At 44.4% G+C, this 21,630-nt stretch overlaps 1 long non-coding RNA gene across 1 annotated transcript in view; it reads left to right on the forward strand.

The window, feature by feature from the left end:
- Nucleotides 1–21,630, forward strand: part of LOC144824713 (uncharacterized) — a 643,279-nt gene that overhangs the window by 79,898 nt on the left and 541,751 nt on the right. Inside the window, exon 2 of the long non-coding RNA XR_013609075.1 lies at nt 19,123–19,202. This is a non-coding gene — a long non-coding RNA (uncharacterized LOC144824713). The remainder of the gene's footprint in view (nt 1–19,122; nt 19,203–21,630) is intronic.

The following is a 21,630-nucleotide window of genomic DNA, read 5'->3' on the forward strand; positions in this document are numbered from 1 at the left end:
GGCATCCTAACAACTACAGTGCTGCACAGTTTCGGAACGACCTAGATAATCTCCCTATTATGGCCAGAAGATCTGTTGTACCGGAAGTAACGGGACCAGAGGGCAGGGAGATGGTGCCAAATATACAAATGAGATTTGGTGATGTAAAACACATCTGCGCATTTTGCGATGGATTCATTTCCTACGGAGAAAAAAGCATCACTCTGATCAACAGAGCTATTGACTATCATATGCAAGTTTGTCCGAAACGCCCAAAATAATAAATACTTCTTTTTTTTGTTTTGTTGCTCCTGTTGAGCCCTTTACAATGAATCGTTTTCATTGCCCCCTCCAAGAAAAACCCCAAAAAATATAAAACTGTTCCGAAAAATTCAAAATCAGTAAAAAAATGTTCAGAAAAAAAAAAAAAAAAGTTATTTTCAGAACTACCTCCCCGTTATTAAAAAATTGGTACAATATTTGGAACTGTGCCAACCTCTATTTCTCTTAGTTCGCTTCCTAGTTCGCTCGCCGGTACGCGAACCGGAAGCGAACCAAAAACAGTAAGTATAAGGGAAGGAAACAGACACTTATGTTAAAAGAAACACAGCTATAAGGGAGTAAACTAGAGATACCATTACCCGTAATCCACTGCTGATGATGTCACATATTACATCATTCATGACATGCTCAGTGACATCATCAGCAGAGGATTGCGGGTTTTTTGGCAACATGCCTTATCCACGGTTTAATAACGCTGCCTTTTGCTTTATATAAGTTTTCAAATTGTATGAAATATATACCAATAGGTCGTTATGAACCTTTAGGTAGTGCTTTTCTTCATGAGGTCTGGTCGCTTCCATACACATACAGATGTTTCAAAGATGATCAAGAAGTTTATCTGAATGGAGAGGAATGCACTGAGACGCCAGATCATTCACTAATGTGTAGGCACATACAGTTACACGGTTCATGCAACAAACACCGACCAAATATGGCTTGCGTGTTGCAAGGCACGCCAGTTCCTGCTATCATCCCCACGTTCAAGTTGTTGGAAAATGGTAGTTATTTGATGCTCAATAATGAAGATTGTTCTGAGTTAATTAAAAGTATTCCTTTTATCGTAACAGTAAGTGAACGGGTTATTTGCTGCAGAAATGTTCTATTTCCTCCCACACATGAACATAGGGAGTTTTCAATCTGGCCACAAATACCAACCTTGGGACACGTTTCAACGGCATGGCAAGAATAAGAGCTCTTTTGTCTCAGGGAGAGGTGGCCTTGAGTTCGGCCCGTGAAACTTTCGTACTTCACATAGCGAACACCCATACAGAGGTGCACACCCTTTTCAATTAAGATTTGCCTTTCAATTTCAGCAACATGTTTCCGACTATCTTTAACGCATCCTCCACAAAGTCCCTGGCACACTTTTTTAAAGTTGTTACCAGTGGTCTCGTGACTTCATTTGAGAAAATCTTTGGAGTCATCCCTGCTTCCTTTCATTGTATTTTCTGCACTCTGGTTCGTAGATAGGCATTTTTACTTGCATTACCAGCGGACGCTCTTGTGCTTTTTTACATTTTTAAATATGGATGTCCCTCCTATGCAACCTCCGACCCTGCAGCTGCTGACACTGTTCCGCAATCGCATGCTAGAATATTATGGCACAATGCCGTTGGCGATATTAAGCACGGCATATGGATTATCTTTTCGGTTCTCCTACTTCACCTGTGTCCAGCCTGTATTTCACTGCCTGACCTGTGATTTCGATTGGGCCATTGATTTGTGTCTCTGCGGACCGGTTTCTCCTGACGTCGACTTTAATCAGCTGATGACTCCTATCATTACTCACGAGTTGGTTTGTCCTGGCGAAAGGATTATGGCTGTGGCATTGATGCATGGACTACTTGGTCCCTGGAATTTACTGGCGGCAGCACAGTCTTTCTTGGAACAGAGCTTTCTTGAAAACCCACCGAGCTGTCCTCTGATGGTGATAGAGGATCCGGTGCTGGGAGAGCACGTATGTTCTTTTCCGCTTTTAAATTGGATGGCTGAACTGTTTTCGGATGAAGACGGTGACTTCCTATTGGAGGCTGTTGCAGCTTATTTTGCATACACAGTTATGTCATAGACCTTTTTCATGTTTGATATGCTGAGTACTAGCATTTCATTGACAATTCATTAACTTATTTGTCAAGTTTTTATTATTTACCTTGCCTATTGGCTTAAGACTCGATAAAGTACTTGGCTGTTTTATTTTTCTTTAGCATTAAATTTTCCTAGTTTTTAATGCTTTACCTTGCGGACCGTCCACATATAAACTTGCAATCTGCTCTCATGAGATGGCACTTCTATTATCTTATTCAGTTCGTTTCCGGATCATGAGGAGGTGTCATCTAGGTCCTGGATATCTTTACACCGTGTTAAGTTAGCATGGGCTCATTACCGGTTTAAACGCCATTTTTCCTTTTTTGCAACTTCTGCACACGACACTTAGTTGTTGCTTTAGCTTTCCACCTAGTAGTTCATCGTGGTTTACATGAGAATAATATGTTATTGGTCTACTATCTGCTTTACTTGTTAAACTATATCTGTACAGCGAGTGCTAAAGTTTCAAGAACAACACGATACAGAATTGTTATGAGGTCTGATCTCCACGACTTCATACTCATAACATAAGTGCAACTTCTGCCAATTCTGGGCATGAGGCGGGTTTTATATTGCTTTGCCGAACACACATACACAACAGTTGATGCGGTTCACATGAAGAGAGAGCTGGTGTATGCTGATGTGATTCCTTCAAATCTAAGACACTAAAGTATGGGCACGCCCTAAACCAACACAAAGAGACCTTCTTAGCAAATAATATAATATGTGTATTAGGGAGGGTGAGATATAAGCAGCCGCGGGCCGTGGAGGGAGTTACGATGGGGCAGGGAGGCGGGGAGGGGGAGAAGCAGGGTGGAGCCCTCTCTACCTTGCCCCTCCCCCTCCCCGCCTCCCTGCCCCACCGTAACTCCCTCCACGGCCCGCGGCTGCTTATAAGTGTTGCTAACTCTTATTCATTTACAGCATGTTAACATACTGTCACCATTCGCTTTTTATGTACTAGTAACTATGCTGGTAATTTTGCTACTGATAATATGTGTACTTCTATTCTCCACCCTGCTTCTCCCCCTCCCCGCCTCCCTGCCTCACCGTAACTCCCTCCACGGCCCGCGGCTGCTTATAAGTGTTGCTAACTCTTATTCATTTACAGCATGTTAACATACTATCACCATTCACTTTTTATGTACTAGTAACTATGCTGGTAATTTTGCTACTGATAATATGTGTACTTTTATTATCTACGGTACTACGCCTGAGAAGACGGCATTAGTAAATAAACATTTCAAATACACATCTGTTCTTCTTAACTCCATGTTCTGGTTTCTAAGAAATCTATAACGACCGACTGTTCATGAGTTCCACGTATCCTGAGGTACTATAAGTTCATATTCTGGATTGTCTAAACATTGAGAGTTTGTTATATCCAATGTGACACTGTACCTAGCTTGCTAAGGAGTTTTTGATTACTAACGTGAGTTTTGGGACACCCTAATTCGCCGAGGTTCCAATCCTCTGTCCACAGTTCTGTGTGAGAACAGAAACCCTGCGACAGGGGCACCCCCGACCCTTGCTGGAGCTTCATCACACTTGCGATACAACTCCAGCAATGCATTCGCCGAGGTTCCAATCCTCTGTCCACAGTTCTGTGTGAGAACAGAAACCCTGCGACAGGGGCACCCCCGACCCTTGCTGGAGCTTCATCACACTTGCGATACAACTCCAGCAATGCGCCACCTTTACGGCACAGATACATCACGCATCTGTGCTGTTTTTGCCCCATGATGCGCCGCATTGTAAATGCAGCACACCATAGGTGACGGAACAGCGGCACAGAATGACTAACACATCCCTGGTGATGCGCCAGTCATCATAAATGTATCCCTATGCTTCTTATCTTGTTAGAGATGAACCGCCATATGTATCATCAAAGTTATTTGCATTTCCTAAATAGCGAACTTTAAGGAATAAATAGCGATTCTTTACCATTCCTAGTTTGCGATGAGCTATTTGCTAATTAGCCGAATGTAGCCCAATGAAGCCCAATGTAGCCCAATGTAGCCCAAAGATGGCCGCCAGACACACAAAAAAACAAATGTAGCCCAAATATCAGCCAGATGTAGCCCAACTATAGCCCAGTGACAGAATGACCAATCAGCTTCGCAAACCTCCGTTACGCGAAGCGGAGCGCTGTTACAGATATATATCTTTTTTTGAACGTTAATTTCTCAAAATCCACTGGAGCACATATATTGAGACCTAGCAAAGGCACATCGGGCTACCAGTCCCTAATATTTTGCCAAGTTTCGTGCAAATCCATTCAGCCGTTCAATTATTATTATTATTATTTTTTTTTGCCCCGCGGGGCCCTTTTAAAACCTCCACATCAAACCTAGGGGGTCAGCGAGGATCTACTATGCCCCCTTATAGTTATTTCCCCCTTTGTTTTGACCTCCTCTTGTCTCTCGATCCTACCGAGAGACAAGATGGCGGCCGCTACGGACTGTTTGGAATGTTGACAGACGCCGGAGAACCAATCAGCTTCGCTTCACAAAGCTCCGTTGCGCGAAAAGTCCGCGAACCAGTGCGCTGCCCGGTCCGCTGTTACAGATATATATCTTTTTTTAAACGTTAATTTCTCAAAATCCACTGGAGCACATATATTGAGACCTACAAAAGGCACATCGGGCTACCAGTCCCTACAATTTTGCCAAGTTTCGTGCAAATCCATTCAGCCGTTCGGGCTAAAAGTGAGGCCAACCGCCCTATGGAAAACTCAATGTTAAAAACACGTTTTGGGACCCCCCTTTTTTCTCGGCCCCCACTGGACGAACCCCCCCCAAATTTTCAAGGGCTGCTCAGAAACAAAATGTGCAATTTTCCTGAAAATTTCAGCCAATTCCGTCCACAAACGCCAAAGTTATTAGACATAGAATTTTCAAAAAACCCATAGAGAAAAAATCCTAACTATATATACCTACTGGCGACCGCCAGTAGGTAATATATATATATATATATATAGATATATATATATATATATATATATATTGAAAAGTTAGTCAATGACTGATCAGTTCTAGCGCAGTTTTACAATCTTGTGAATAAGTCTGTTCTTTTATAGGTTTGGTGTTGGATTGTTTCCTTGTTTTATAAAGCGCTAACAAACCCTTTGGCCCTTGGAGAGTGCTTTAAGACGCTTTATGGCGCAGAGCTCTGGGGCTGTGACAATCTGGCACCACCAACGCTCGCCGAAAACAAATTCCTTCGAAACCTCATCGGCCTCCCAAATAGTACACCCATGAAACCTCTGCGTTGCGAGCTAGGCAGGAAAGCCATTTCAGATATGGCTAGGCTACGACCCATTTTATATTGGCGGAGTATGTGGGTCACTCCTGAACTCGCCCATTACGCAAGGGGCTTCCTGGATGTAATCAGCTGCGATAAATTTCACAAAATAGGTTGGTTAGGGGATTTGTGCAGAACATTGGGGACTATGGGCATGAAGGAGTTGTGGGAGAAACCAGAACAGGCCCAGTTTCCTGCCAAAGATACAATAAAAACAAGGTATTAGGAAATGGTAGAACGCCGGAACTGGAATGACGCAGATCCCTCCTCTTAGGAGGGACGCTTTTTGGAGGTAAAAGCTTCCCCATTCCTGGAGCCCTATTGGGACATCATAACTAAGCCTCAGGATAGGAAGCTCTACTTCCAACTTAGAGTGGGGTCTCTTCCAATTAGATCGCTAACTGGAAGATGGGCAGAAGGTAATTCTCATGTCTGCCCAGCCTGTAATAGCTGCACTGAGATCATCGCCCACTTACTTTTTGTGTGTGGGGCCTACTCAATCCCTCGACGTGTCTGGTTGAGGGATATGTGCAAACAGCTCGGCACGAGAGAGAGTGATGTGGCTCTAAGAATTATTTGCACTAGTCCCTTGCCAACTATCTCTGTGGCAGTTGCTAAATTTCTGGGTTGGGCATGGGCTATTAGACGGAAATCTCTTGCACGATAGCAGGCTTGACGAGATTAATCTAGGCCTTCCTTGTCCTTCGAACCAGCTAAAGTGAATACTTTGACCCTGTTTTTTTGGGCTGGTATTGGCTCTATAACCATATGAATTTTGAGGTTTTATTGATGAATTTTAATATTATTGAAGTCACAATGCTTTATCCTTTTAAATTTTTTGAGGTTGTAAATATGTTTTAAACTTGTTATTGTGGATTTAATGGTTTTAAATGTATCATGCTTTTATGAGTTTTTACCTCGAATTAAGCAAATTTGACTGACTGACTGGCTTTAAGACACTGTTTATACATGGAAAGGCCATGAAAATTGAGTATTTAGACAGTTCAAGTGAGCAGGGTGAGCACCATGCGTGAAGGGTTAGTTGATAGCAAAGGGATACTCGCTCCTTTCTAACCTCTGAATCGCTCTACGTCGACCACAAAAAGGTCCCAACCAGCCAGGTTTATAAGTAAGTGACCTGCCTGAGACTAGGGACACATTCTGATGAGAGGTTGCTTCAGTCTGAAGGTCCCCTAACTGCAAGCACCATGACCTTGTATCTGGTCTGTTGAGTGCTTTAAGCATGCTTGCGTGGGGGTGCTGTGGCTAATGTGCTCCTGTCCATCACAGATGTTTTATTGAAAGTAAGGAAAACTAAAATCCAACACGATTCCATAGATCCATATTAGTCAAGAAATGAAAAGCTGATTCCATCGACATGCAAGAGCTTTGGGTTATGAAGGTGTCACTGAAAGGAGAAATGGGCAGTTGGGTTCCATGCCCGGACAATCTTTGGCCTCTGTGCCTAAACTTTCAACCAACATTCTAGACAAGGGACACGGCTTTTGGCCGGTTCTTCACCCGAGAAGCTGCTGCTTAGTTCCAGGTAGCCGTAAATGCAAATGGGGTGATACTTCTTCTGTTTCCAACGTCGATGACGGCACATCTCTAGAGAGGCCCCGTGTCTGCATTTGGGTCGGCATTAACAATTCACAGAAGGAAACAGTTAGTGCGAAGCTTCAAATAACTACGTTTATTTATCACAGGTCGCTGGCCGTGGTCACGTTTGACCTTCACTGAATATTCACCAGTGACAGAAAGGCAATTTTAAAAAATAAATCTGAAAACAAGGTAGTTTGCCTGAAATAATAATTTTCTTAGATTTAGGATTACAACTATGTGCCATTCACGTGGAAAAAAATCACACAGGCCTATTTTTTCTACCTGACATGCTTTTCATTTTTTGGGCAAAACTCTTAAGAAAATATATATTTTTGTAGGTAAAATGTAATAACCCGAGCGACTAATAAGTGAAATAAAAGCAGTGACAGAACCAGATTGTATTTAAAAGGACTTGTGGAAGGCACTGTACAGGCCCTCAACAACATTCCCCTCCCCCAGTTTAGCTGCAGCTCAGAAACTTTCCTCGAGCTATTCCCGGGCTCCTCGGGTCTGGAATGTGATTAGGGAGGATGAGGGCTCTTACATAATAGCATCAAATTAATTTGCAGTGAGGAGCAGGCAAACAGTGGCGGGAATCAACCAAGTTCTTGTAAACCTCCCTCCCCCTCCCTCCGCCCGCGGTCTCCTTCAGTGACATCAAGGGATTGACTCCGAAGTGGGTCAGTGGAGCACTGCTGGGAATCCGCCCCATCATCTGCGATGACCTTGCACTGCGAGAGGAAATAATGCAATAACCTGGGAGGAAGGACGCCAAGCAGCGCCGGCAGGGCCCGGCTACTGCTCAGGGAGAGATTTACCCATCATGCTTCATTTCCTCGAGTTCTCTCATGCTTCCCAGGTCTATGAGCGAGCAGTTCATCCAGTCGGGGGTGTTTTTTCATTGCATCTGGTGCTTGTTGTCCTACATGTTGTAACATAATAGCCAGGGCGGCAGATACCAACTGGGCTAGGTCAGCCCCTCACGCTTGGACCTGGGGAATTCGAGAGCTCCTCGTGTACCTAATGTGACACAAGAAGGCTCATTTGCTTTTGTATGGCCCTTTGCTTAAGGAAGTCATCCAGCCCCAGTTGTTTCTTTGCAATCTGTTACCGATTATATACAAGTAGATCCGAATGTATAAACGTATAGGAAAAGCTACAACCACTACACGAGAAACCTGGAATTGGTTATTCATGAATGAAATAAGAAAACGCAAGTGTCTTAATTGGTGGAAGTGTGTGGAAGCACAGGTAAGGATAGCCAGTGAAAAACAAACGGAAATATAACACAACAGCTTCAAGACAGCAAAAAATCCTTACATCTTCCAGGCACCAAACTGTTTCTATTGCTACGCCTTAAACCCCCACCATCAATGCCTTCCCATCCTTGATGTAAAATACAAATACCATCCCCACTCAACACTGAGTGTCACCTGGAATCAAACCTTTTTTACACACAGGATCAAAAGCGCCATCCTTGATACATGCACTGATGGTACAATCACATCATATTATCCGGGTGATACGACTCCTAGATCACTCTGTCCTTAGTACATAGAAACACTTCTTAAATTCCACATAGCTTCTCCTTCAACTCCACCAGTTAAATGTACGACTTGTGTGACTCTAATGAGATCAGGCCAAGCTAGTTGTGATTTCCCTTGCTTACTGGGGAGATCAACTTGAACTAAATCCCCCACACTAGTTACCTTCCAAGATACTCTCCCTGTTCTACGTTTCATGTAATGCTCCAACTTTATTTAAAAATTGATTAATTTTCTGTCTTGCTTTAAAATAAATTGTGCCCTTCGAAGAACCAATTACTCCAATGACCGTGGCACAAGATGTGAACCTTTTTCCATCCTTTCAACATTTCATACTGGGGATAAACCCATTATCGAGCTGGGAGTGGTCATACTAGTTTTTGGCATACCCTGCAAAGTTTTACGGCAACAAATTCCTCCATTCACTGTATGTTGGACAGCTTCTTTAACCCCTTCCGTGCTCCCGTCGGCCAAAGGCCGACAGGAGCACTCCCTCCCCAGTGCTGCCGTCAGCCAATGGCCGACGAAGCCCCGCCCACCTCTTAGAACGCCTGCACCGCGGCGGAAAAACCGGCACGGTTAAGGCGTCAATTATTCGATTGGTAACCTGCAATCCTCTTATGTACCACACCTCATCTGGAAAGATGTTGATCAAACTTTGCACTGGTAAATTGTTTACCATTATGCATTACTTAGTTCTTAGTAAAACCTCTCTTGCAAACAATATTTCCAAGAAGTTAATGACAGCATTAGATGTAGCAGTTTCTTCCACCTTCTGTTCCGGCCACTGGGTAAAGTTGTCAGTAACTACAATGTTGTTTACTTCTCTCTTCATATGAACACAAAAAGGATCTGAAAAATCTATCCCTTGCTTCTGCTTTGATCCACATGGGAGTTCAACAGTCATGTGATTCACAACACAAGGTTTACCTAACATTACTTCCATTACACAGTCTGCATTTGCCTGATCCACCTCATCCAACCATGAGCACCAAAAACACTCATGGCCACAAATAGCACAGTGAAGACATACATTGTGTACTGATATCTCAGTACAGTACTGTAAGGATAGGATGAGATGGTAATAACACAGTGAAGAACTGCACTGTGCACTGATATCCCCAGTAGAGTACTGGAAGCATAGGTTAAGATGTTGATATCATAGTGAAGCTGCATCCTGCATGATGTTCCAGTACTGTACTGGAAACAAAGATTAAGATGATCATAGCACAGTGAAGACCTGCATCCTGCACTGATATGCAGGAAGAAGAGCGGAGCAGGGCAAGTAGATTTCCATGGAGCTTGGACTGCATGAAATATGGGTGACAGCACTTTTGTCGTGTAATATCAAAAGTGGATGCTGTTCCTCTATTAGTGGAGCCTGAGCAGTAGGTGTGTACCATCTATCAGAGAACGATGGTGGTGATAGAGTGATACTAGGAGTGGTCGGGAATCACAGGGGATCCCGCTTTTGCGGAACTAGGGCCCTCACACACCCAGCAAGCTAGGTGTCATGCTTCATCATCTGGACCTGCTCCTCGTTGGGTCGGCGCTGCAATACCCAACGGGCACCCGCGAAGGGGCTTTTTGTCGGAGATTTTTTGTTCCTTTGCCGTTTGATGAAGTGGGGGTGTGTGGCCTGTGAAAGTGTAGATACAGTGGAGTGTAGTGAGTGCATTTTAAAAAAAGGTTGGATATTACAAAGGATAATTTTATTCAGGTTGGTTATCCACCTTATTAAAATGTGTGAAGAGTGGCAGCTCCCCTGATGTGAGGGTTCAGTTGAAGCTTTGCTCATCTGTCTGTGGTCAACATGTTTCTTGCCTTGTGGCTATGAAATACCGTGGCAATTCATCAGGACCTTGGAAGTGAAAATCTGTCTACACTTTGTGGTGCTGCTAATTGCTAACTACCACTGGGAAAGAACACTACCTCGAGATTCTCCAGTAGTGTTGTTTGAAGACCTCCCTGTAGTTGGAGTGTCTCCTCAGCCGGTGCGGCGAGTCAGAAAGGCACCTCGGAGGATGGTGTCATGTCCAGCGCGGGGCCGCTGCGATTCACCTAACCTCTGCATCTGCACCGTGGTCCTCCGAGGTGCCTTTCTGACTCGCCGCACCGACAGAGAGAGAAAGAACGACTGACAGAGAGAGAGAGAGAGACGGACTGAGAGAGACAGAGAGAGAGACTGGCAGAGAGAATAACTCAGAGAGGAACTGACAGAGAGACTGACTGAGAGACTGACTGAGAGAGAGACTGGCAGAGAGAGAGACTGACTGACTGACTGACTGAGAGAGACTGACAGACTGAAAGAGAGAGACTGACAGAGAGAGACTGACTGAGAGATACTGACTGAGAGAGAGAGACTGACTGACAGACTGAGACTGACAGGGAGAGACTGACTGGCTGAGAGAGAGACTGACTGACCGACTGGCTGATAAAGAGAGACTGACTGACCGACAGACAGAGACTGACTGACTGACAGAGACTGACTGACAGAGAGAGACTGACAGAGAGAGACTGACTGACCGAGAGAGAGACTGATAACGAGAGAGACTGACTGAGAGAGAGACTGACTGAGAGAGACTAACAGAGAGAGAGACTGACTGACTGAGAGAGAGACTGACTGAGAGAGACTGACGAACAGATAGAGAGATTGGCTGACAGAGAGATACTGACTGAGAGAGAGAGACTGTGATGGAATTGGGATCAGAGTGCGTATGAAGCTATACAATGCCTCTTAAGATTGCTACTGTCTACTAGTAAAAATGTATTATCAAAATGTGCTCTTTGTAATTACATCTGCTTTTGAAATACAGCAGTGTGGCATTGTCTAATGTTTTGAAACAGGTTTTTTTTTTTACTCTAGCCCTGCCGCCTCCCCCTCCGCCTCCCCCCACCACCACTGCCCCTGCCCCAACTGACCCCACCCCTACCGGTGCGGCCCTCGGCCACAAACCACACTGTAATTTTGACCCCCGCAAAAAGTTTGTGAGTACCCATGCTCTAGCCCCTCTCTTGGTTCCAGGTTCTGTTGCTGTTCTCATGATTTCCCGAGTTAAAAAAAAACTACTGCACTCCTGTCAGAAGAACGCAGTAATCAGAGTTTTTTCTACAAAAATGAAACAAAAGTATTTGTTAGGTCCTCTGTTCTGTAGGATGAAGGCTATCCTCCGGGACAGAAAAAGGTGGAAAAACTAGCTGTTCGGGTGACTGAACTTTTTACGCAAACATAATTAAATCGAACACAATATGCAGTTTTTCGGTCTTTCCACATACAAGGGCAGCATTTCGAAAACTGAAATTGCTTCACTAGCATATCCTCTCATACGAGGAAATGTGTAGCTGTGGCTGCAAATGTTAGTCGTGTGTCCGTGCAGGTGTTCCCCATCTGGAATCTGAACTTAGTTATGCTACTCTGTTCGCCTTTGAACGGTGTTGGTATGTTTTATCCATCGAGCACTTTCAATCTGCATAATTAATAAAAAAACGACGGTTCTTCCAAATGCGGCCCCTCAACTTCTCACAGGAACTTTAGTTCAGTCTCTCGTTTGAATATCTCTGCTTCTAGGCAGCTTTGCATTTTCTGACAGCCGAACTCAGGTAATGAATGCCACATTGTCGCCGCCTCAGCTCTTTTCTGTGGTATCGGCAGTTTACGCGCCATCTTCCTCTCCCACACCTCCAAGGTGATTCCTCCATCAGGAGGGGCACTATAGACTCGTTAAATGTTTCTTTTTTGTGCTGGAGAAAGACATTGCCTAATGAGTTTGGAAAATGACACTTAGGAGGCTGTCATATCCCCAATTATAACGGATGAGGCGAAACTGTGAACGGACATCAATGGCGCTAATTGTCGGCCAGGTGCCACAACATGTTGTTATTTTCGGCTCCCACTGCTGCTGAATGCCTCCTAACTTTGTCTTGGACAAAGAAGCTTGGAAGGGAGCTACTGGAGCTGCTATCAGTGAAAACATAGAAAGCAGAGGGTTCAGCCTTCTCGAGGCTCTCGAAAGGCATTCATTAGGAAGAAGGTAAAAACAACTAATCACTCTTTTCAGATAATTGTTTTGCATATATTCAAGTTAGAAATTGTCATTGTAGAAGGCCTGCATACCTAGGTAAGGCAGCTCGCACCTTTGGTGGGGACAGTGTTTATTGACTGGTCTGGTAAACAGAGAGGCCTGATTACAAATTGGCTGGTTTTAGGTGCAGCATCCCAGGTGGTCGTAAATAGCATTTCCAAGTTATTCCACAGAGAATGGGAATAACACACTTTGACAGGATTTTTCGGGGTAAAAACTGTATGTGCCGAATATCGCTCCCTTGATGGTATGTACTGCCTCTTTTGAGCATAGCCTAAATGGGAGCAGAATGGCTGCAGGTTTGGGAGGGGTTGATGGTGTCTAGAACAATGGTGGCTCTGAGAAGGCCCAGACTGGGAACGTAAAGCAGCACTGGCAATTGAGTTGGACCGGCCCCTGCTGCTTTTGTTACAGGGGGGCGATATTGCAGCAAAATCGACCCCGCTAAAAAAAAACAGCCCCCACCAGTCCAAAACCGACTCCCACCCTACCAGCCCACTGAGAAAATGACCGGCGCCCGCTATGACCAGTCCGGCCCTGGCTCTGAGCCAACTGGGCTCCACACATGGTGTTGATGGGTGTCAGTTGGGGGCCACTCTGTGCCTCTGCTAGCAGCCCCTGACCTTGGAGTTCTTTATCCAATAATTCAGCCCTCAGTGTTCATCAACTGGCATAAGTAAAAGCTGGAGAACTATTTTCCCTCAATGTAAGAAGAAAAGGGACCTGCTTCAGAGAGAGAGGAAAGTTGACTGGTTAGAGAGGCGGGGAGGTTTAGGGAGTTTGCGGCCTCCAATAAATGTGGCAGGTCGCAAGGATGAGTGGAGCAAATGGGTGTGAAGAGACACCTCCTGAACAATACCTGTGGAGATGCTATTGAGAGACTTTGGGGCATTTTTACAAGCCCCTGGCGCTGCGGAGTGTCACTTTTTGTAATGCTCCGGGGGCGCCAACTGCAAAATCATATTTATGAAGTCACGCAAATCTGCATGGCTTTGAATGGCCTCATAGGTATGGAGTAAGGCAAGGCAGCGCAAAATGCTATGTTGCCTTACTCTGCACTAGGGAGGCGTTCAATGGGCGTTGCACTGGGTGTTCCCATGCAGCACCCATGGATTTTGACGCTTCTCCAGATTCACAAAACTATGTAAACCTAGGGATGTGCAAAAACCTCACACCTCCCCAGTGGAGGTGCAACATGGAGGAATAACTTTATTCCTCTTCAATTTTCGTCTTTTCACGTGTGATGCATTCTGCAGCATTGATGGAAAGAGGAAAAAGCCTTCCAGGATTGTCTTTGTGCAGGAAGATGCTCCTTCCTGCGCAAAACAATTCTGCCAACAACATAGGCACCCTTCCACCCTGGTGCAAGGGTGCCTGTGTTGGTGCTAGGCTGTGAAAATGGTGCCAGCACAGGGGTAAAGGACAGGAATGCAACATATTGGATAAATATGGTGCATTTCTGCCCTTTTTTTTTATATAGGACAGCGCAGCAAGGTGACTTGCTGCACTGCGCTCTGCCAAAACCCCATAAATGCGGCCCTAAAAAAGAAGTGCAAGAATTTTGGAGATTATATAGAGACTGCAAAGGCCTTTATATCTGCATGAGTATGCATAAAATCCCCAAAAACTTAGAGAAACAGGTGCATTAAGAAAAAGAAAGGAATGAATGAATGGCACTGATGCCCTCACCTTTGGTGTACTGTATTGGAATTGCACAAAATGTCCTAATACCATATGAAAAGGTCAAGAGAAATAAAACAAGTGCCAAGGTATTTGGAAAAAAAAGAAAAAAGAAGCAAGTTAAAAAGGGAATTAATTAAACATATAATGTGAAAGCTAAGATGGCAAGATTCCTGTTTGATTGGCATATGTACTGAAGGATGCTGGTTCTCTATATACTATACCAAAAAGAGATATCGTGTTCACAGAGTCCAGTGGATCCCCAGAGGCTTTACAGAGGGGAAAGCAGATAATACAAATGCTCTCTTTTGTGGTAGTGTGGGCAAGCAGATAGGCTTATCAGAGGCTAGTGTTAAGCATCTGCTGTACACACAGTGGCAAGAAATGAGAGACACACTCAATGAATAAATTCCAGCCCAATTTTTAAAAATAATACTTGGTTATGTTTGCTTTGTAGAACCACAGAACTTTGCCATAGGTAAATACGTTTTTCAATAGAAATATTTTTAAGTTTCAATAATGGAACCTGCAATTTTCAGTATTTTCAATGTTAACCTAAGGGAGGAAGAAAATATTCAGCATACATAGGGATAACATCAACTTACAATACCAGTCATCGGACGTTAAGGTCAGTATTGAGCAAGGTTCTGTTTAGCACCAACAGTGCACAACCAGCAGCACAGGAGCAGCCAGGGGCAGGGTGCAAGTTCGAGGTCGAGCGCCCAATACAAATCAATGAGGATTGGAAGCACTCGGTCGGAGGCTACATACAGGTAAGTAGAAGTGGCGTGATGGAGGCAGTCTCCATGGGTTGAAGCAAGCACTGGACGGGGCCCAAAGCAGTACCAACACTACACCTCCAGCGGCCGGGTGCAGGGTGCCAACCCCACATCTGAGGCCCAATGCAAAGCAATGGAGAAAGGCAAAATTGTAAACCGGCTACAGGCTCAGGCCAGGAGGGCAGCTGAAGAAAACCTATAGCTGCGGAGGTAAGTTGCGATGCTCGAGGACATAAGCCATAAGGGCACATAAGGGTGAAAGCTGTTGTAGGAAAGTATACTATTTTTTGCTGTAGGTTTGTAGAATGTTTTCGTTTGTAAGGTGCCACTCTCCATGTAGATTGTGACATCCAGAAAGTCTAGTTGTTTCTTGTCTGATGAGCATGTGAATCTCAGACATTCATCTCTCGTGTTTATCCATTTCAGGAACTCCTGTAACGCTTCCTGAGTATCTTCCCAGATCGTAATGACGCCAAAATCTCATTCTTGTGAGGAAGGGGTTGTTTTGGTTCTGTATGTGCTGTTGTTCAAAACTGCTTACGTGCAGCCCGGCCACACTTGGGGCATTTAATTATTAAGTAGGACATGTTTTTTTTATATATTTCTTAACAGAACCCTTCCAAATTGTTGCTTTGCTGTGGAAGAGTTAGTAGCCCATTAGCTAACACTGGTTTGCTGGCTGACCCCTCAGCCCAGCTAACTTCTGAATGGAATTACTCAGATGGGTACTCTAAAGTATCAAATTAATTGTGGCATTAAACCCGGAGTGATAGTAAAATCAAATTTAATGTCACTATTAATGAAATTCAACTATTAGAGACTTGCCACTCTGTGACCCAGTTTATCCAGTGGCCTCACACAGTTACTGGCAACAACACAGCTATCTACCCTATTGGAGAGTACTGTGAATGATTCTCAGCTTAGAAACAATAGTAGCCTGCTATAAGGTGAGGTGTCACCTTCCCTTCACAGGAAGCCATTCAGGGTGTTAGCCCAAAAGGCAAGACTTGAAGGTGAAGCCGGCTTTGGTGAGCAAATAGCGAACAAACTCCTGAGGGGCTCCCTGAGTGGCTGCCCTTTGTTCAGATAGACAGGTTGGTGGCAGGGACAGAGACGGGAAAACCAGTGCCCAAACTGGTTTTCCCATGGGCCTGTAGCCCACAGATAGCCACACTTCTAGGGTGGGCTACCAAGCTCCTAACATATGAGGAAGGATCCCGACATGTTGAAAGTGCGCAGAATAAGGCAGTCTGAATTTGCCAGGTACCACACAAAGCCAGAAAGTTGCCACCAAGAGGGAGAGGGCCTGGTAGCCCATTGGCTAGTGGCTGTATCGTCCCCTCAGGGCACTTTCTGGGAATAAATATGGCACCCTGGACATCAGATCACATCGGAACTGGAACAAGGACCAAAGAAGTACTGCCCTGTTTACCCCTGGACTAGACAAAGAAATGCTGCACCATCTGCTGGACTGCACCTGCTGCACCTTGATCTAGTAAAGAGGGGACAGTGCCTGTGGCTCCTGGCTCAGGGGAAAGTTGTGCCCCAGACCAAAGAAGTGACTCCAAGGGTCCTTCGGCTGAGCCTCTGGAACCAGTAACAGGGCCATCAAAGCTGAAGTAGCCCAACTCAGCAAGTCAGTAGCCAATTCAGAAGAATCTCCACTGACTGCTGCTAGGCACCTCAAGAGACCAATCCTCAATGGCTAAAAGTTGCACCAGAGTCAGCCGGACCCAGGAGTGTTGGCGTAGTCAAAATTGGTCACCCAAGAGGGATTCCAACTTACACCAAAGGATATTGCTGTGACCAGTGTGTATGGAGACCTATAGTCCAGCCTCAGCTGGCCTTTCACTGTCTTGAAGAGAACTTCGAGAGACCCCGCCCTGTGTGGCCAAAGTTGCCCCACCTGTCCCATGGACAGTGGAATTACTGCAAAGGTACCTCCGTTGCATGCACAGCACCCAGAGCATCCTTGAGCATCTTCCACTTCCTCAGGACCATTCTTTTGAAGTCTATCGCGGTTTTACTGTAAAGTTTGTAACTAAAGTGGAATGTGCTTTGGTGGCCAGGTAACTGTACAAATATTCCTTACTGGCCCCCAAACTTCTCCCTGTTGGATTTAGCTAGAGTAGTGGAACTCAACTCTCATAAACTTTTCAAATCTTTACAAGCTTTACGGTTACCACTGCTTGTTTCTCGTTAAACTGAGATTTACGTTTTCCTTAGAAATCTGTATCTTCAGAACCCCTTGGTGGATTTTGCTCATCTTGAACTCTAAAAATTAATTAAAATATAATTGTATTTATAAATTGGTTTTGAATTTCTTTGTTGTTGTGGGACTTTCTTCTTTCATTGTTTGGCACTGCCAAATGCTTTACACTAGTTTAATTGTTTAAGCATTGCTACTCAAAGCCATAGCTTCCCAGGGTTGAGCTTAAGGTTTTACAAATGTGCCTGACTGGACAAGGCAGTTTTGCGAGAGTATTACATGGTAAGGCCAAACAACAAAACCAAAAAATACACCCAAATCCACATAGTTACCCTCTTTGGATAGAGCAGAAAGCTCTGACAAATCTTGGTGAGAGGTCCATTCACTGGAGAGGGCCCAAGCCTTGGCAGTATTTAAATCTCTAAGCAGACCCAGTCAGATCTTTGTGAGGCCCTATCAGCTAGCTCAAAGCAGCAACCCTCCAGACTGGGCCTCCAACTTCTAGAGCAGGGTAGCCCTTGCATACTTCTAGAAGCATGGCAGGGACTGCTGGACACCTCTGGGAAGAAATTCTCTGAACCCAAGTCAGAGCTCCAGCCTGCCCCTAGGGCCCAAGGGCCAAAGGGCCCAAGCTCTAGCCTCCGGCCTGGGTTGTTACTCCATACTCAGTTAGCCTATTGAGTGTAAGCAGAAAGTCTTATCCATCTCTTGTTGAAATGCATCATACAAACAGATGTTCAGCCATGTGGGCATCCACCATAAGAAGTGAATGGTACAACCAGATGGTCAAACTCTTCTCAAAGTTCAGATAGAGTCTCAATTAAAGTTTCTACCCCATGCAGATCCTATACTTGCACTCAAATGTCACCCTCTGTCACCCAGGATACACAGATTTCAAGCAGGCCTAGTTACATTCCTCCAAATTAGTAAAGAGAGTGTGATTGGGAACGGTTGTTCGTCTGGTAAGCTGTGAAATAGCTTTGATTATTTGATTGCCCTATCTGTTACTTGGATAAATGTATTAGTTCTAGAACTAATGCATTCTGATGAGAGCTGACCTCCCAGGATGCAAGCATTTCTCAGACCAAGACTAATCTGGACTCCCCTGTTCATTTTGGTGACTCCCAAAAACTTTGGGCCAGTTGCACCAATGCGCTCCCTCCCACCTTCCCCCTCCCTCCCCAACCCGGTATTTTGATGATACATTTGAATCTCTGTCCTATAAGCTCCTTCCACTAATAGGCAATTGGGATTTGATTCATGAGTGGGAATCTGAGAGAAGCACCAATGGCATTCCCTGTCAGCCATTCCAGAACATGTAAGGGTACCAAATCAACCTAAAGTTCCTCCTTTCTTTTCCTTCCATTTTGTGTGGCTGCCTCATGCAACTCTTTCTACACAGTTGGCACTGTGTTAAACATCAACATATATAAAACATCCTGTAAAACTAAATAATTACATTCAGTAAAGAAATATACTTTGTTCTTCCAGGTTTGTGGTTGGCAAGACATGTTTCTACAATTCACTGTGTTCATATTTAAAATGAAATGAGAGCATTCCATACTGGGTAAACAACAGTAATGACTCGAAACCCAGAAGATGCCAATAATAGATTTTAATCCTGATGCCAAACTTTCATCTAATTTGATGTGGTCATGTTGGAAAAACGTGTTCGGCTACTACAGTGTACAAATTTGTTCTTCCTTTGGCTATGTTTAAACTGTTCTTACTTTGTGAAATTTGCTAATTTCATTTTCTTATCTTTGCCTGTGCAAAACTTTTCTTTGCATTGTTAGAAAATTCTCAGTACAAAGCGAGATGAATTTCACTGGACTTAAATCCAACGAAGATGGAGATACAGGAATGCCTTACCTATGTAAGTTTACCCTTTGTGGATCTTTTCTATGCACAACCGTTACAAGTATGCAGGAATGTTCCCTGCTGGTACCCCTTCTGCCGATCTATTCAACGAACAATGGTAATCAGCAGGAGATGAACACTGTTCTGTGGGAAGTTATGCGGAACCATTTTTTACTGTTAAATAACGATACACACACACAAATTTGTTGCAAAAATCATGATTGTTTTGCTAATGTGCAAAGCGACGAAATTCGCAGACTTTGCAAAGTTTTCCATACAACGGAGCTTTACTGTAGTTGCAGCAAAAGAACTTCACACCTTCGAACATACACCAGTACTGGCAAAAGCACACATTGTGAACTGTAAAGGTGATCTATCAGAAAGGACCGGTACGGAAACAAAGAAAAAATAAACACAAAACAAAGCAAGGCAGTCCTTCCCGCCCCATTGTTTGACTTCGCGGATTTTCACGGTGCTCCCCCCGCTGGGTTCCCTTCACAAAGACGGAGTGGGATACACAAATAGTAGACGGATAATTAAGGCATGCAGATGAGGATTATATTGCTTTCGAAGATAGATTTGCCGTTGAAGACGTGGGTGACCCAACTTGTCCACGCTCTGATTTATTTACCTGTGCTCCAAGATAAACTCCACACAGCCCTGGGAGGATATTTCATGTTGCGCTGCATTCTGGGAAGAGAGGAGGGGCCAGGTGTTGGGAGGCAGTGCTAGTTTATAACAAGGGAAGCTTGGTCTGTTTTGGGAGATGATAGAGCCATTATGAAAAATTGAGGTTTATGGAATGAGGAAATACTTAAGCCACCAACCCGTTCTGACTTTTCAAAGACACTAGGCCATATAGAAAACATTTCTATGACACTAACAGATGTCCAAAGTCTTTATGCTGGTTTATATATTTAATCTTTTTAAGAACTGGTTTTAAAATTGTAAACATATATGTACCTATTGATTAATTGTGTTGGTGTAATATCTGTAAGTTTTAGATTTTTATAACTTTGGTGTACTCTTTTTATGGATGAAATATGTAATAATTTGTTATCCACTGTCTTTTATGATGAAGAATCGCAATTAAGACTAAATGATGATGATGATGAAAACATTTTATTGGCCGGCTTTACCACCAGGGATAGTAAGTCACTACCAATGATGCAGATGCACCGAGGCTCAGGGGCGCAAGCCACTTGCTACAAAACTCTTTGCCTCAAACCTAGCAGCCTCGCTGTGTAACGAGTAAGTTTGTATATTTGCCATATAGGGGTCTAATCCCATAAGTCTCATATATTATTTTATTTTTTTATTTACAACTAAAGTAACATCATTGTCAAAATCAAATAAAAATAGCAGCAGTAAACTGTGAAGATGGGGTTTAGAAAGAAACATGTAAGTCTGAACACAAGTATAGACATCCTTTTCTTTGCCCGTTACAGACGTATGAAAAGCAGACACTGTCCAAAGAGGACGTGCACATTTCAGAGGTTGTCCCAGAAGCCTGCTGAGGTCCCCCTTGACGTCTTGTTGAGACATTTGAGCCTGAAGTGACAGAAACGCCCTACAGACAGAGGATAAACTGATCAAATGTGCCTGTTACCGTCTCAAATTGTGTAGGGTAGAAGGGCATATGGGTTTAGTGTGGCATTGATTTAGCCCTTGAAGAGGTCTGCGACAGAAGGCTGCTACAAAAAAAGGTTGGCGTGGCTGTCTTTTAGGGTATAGTCCTGTTGTAACTTACAGCAGCCTTGCCTACACCAAGGAGACAATATATATATATATATCTTGAAAGATTCAACTTTTAATGAGTCCACCTGACCCATTCTCAGAGGTCTGCAGAGTGTTACTCTACAGTCTACACCAGGGGTACTCATAGTACGGCCCGCGGGCCGGATGCGGCCCGGCAAGCCTTCCTTGGCGGCCCGCGGACCTTCGAGACAATCGTACCTGTGCTTAAAAAAATTATTTATTAGTGTTGGCTGGGCTCGGAGACCTTGATAATCACCGCTCCCCCGGCCCCCACAGAGCAGAGGCTTTGTTGTATTTCACCCCTTAGCGCCTCTGCTCTGTGGAGCCGGGCGAGATGTTTGTCAGAGTGGAGATGCAGGGGCACTACAGCAAAGCCTCAATAATATGTAAATGGTCTTTTAACGACCTGCTAAGTACTTTGGTGCGACTGATGGACGGCTGTCTCTTTGCCCCCCACCCCCCCTTAATCACCCTGATGCGGTGTCCATTCACTCACAGTCGTGTGGACACTCCTGTAATTATCAGAAGGGCGCGCGCAAACTGCATTTTAGTCTGAGAAACTTCTTGCCAGATAGGGATCTTTCTGTGTGTGCGTTGAGGAAGCTGTATCAGCCCGGGCTGAAGGCTGACACAGACAGACACACACAGTGAGATGACAGAGGGGGAGGGAGAGCTGGATGGAAAGA

The sequence above is a fragment of the Lissotriton helveticus genome, chromosome 3_1, assembly GCF_964261635.1.
Source record: "Lissotriton helveticus chromosome 3_1, aLisHel1.1, whole genome shotgun sequence".
Lineage (NCBI taxonomy): Eukaryota > Metazoa > Chordata > Amphibia > Caudata > Salamandridae > Lissotriton > Lissotriton helveticus.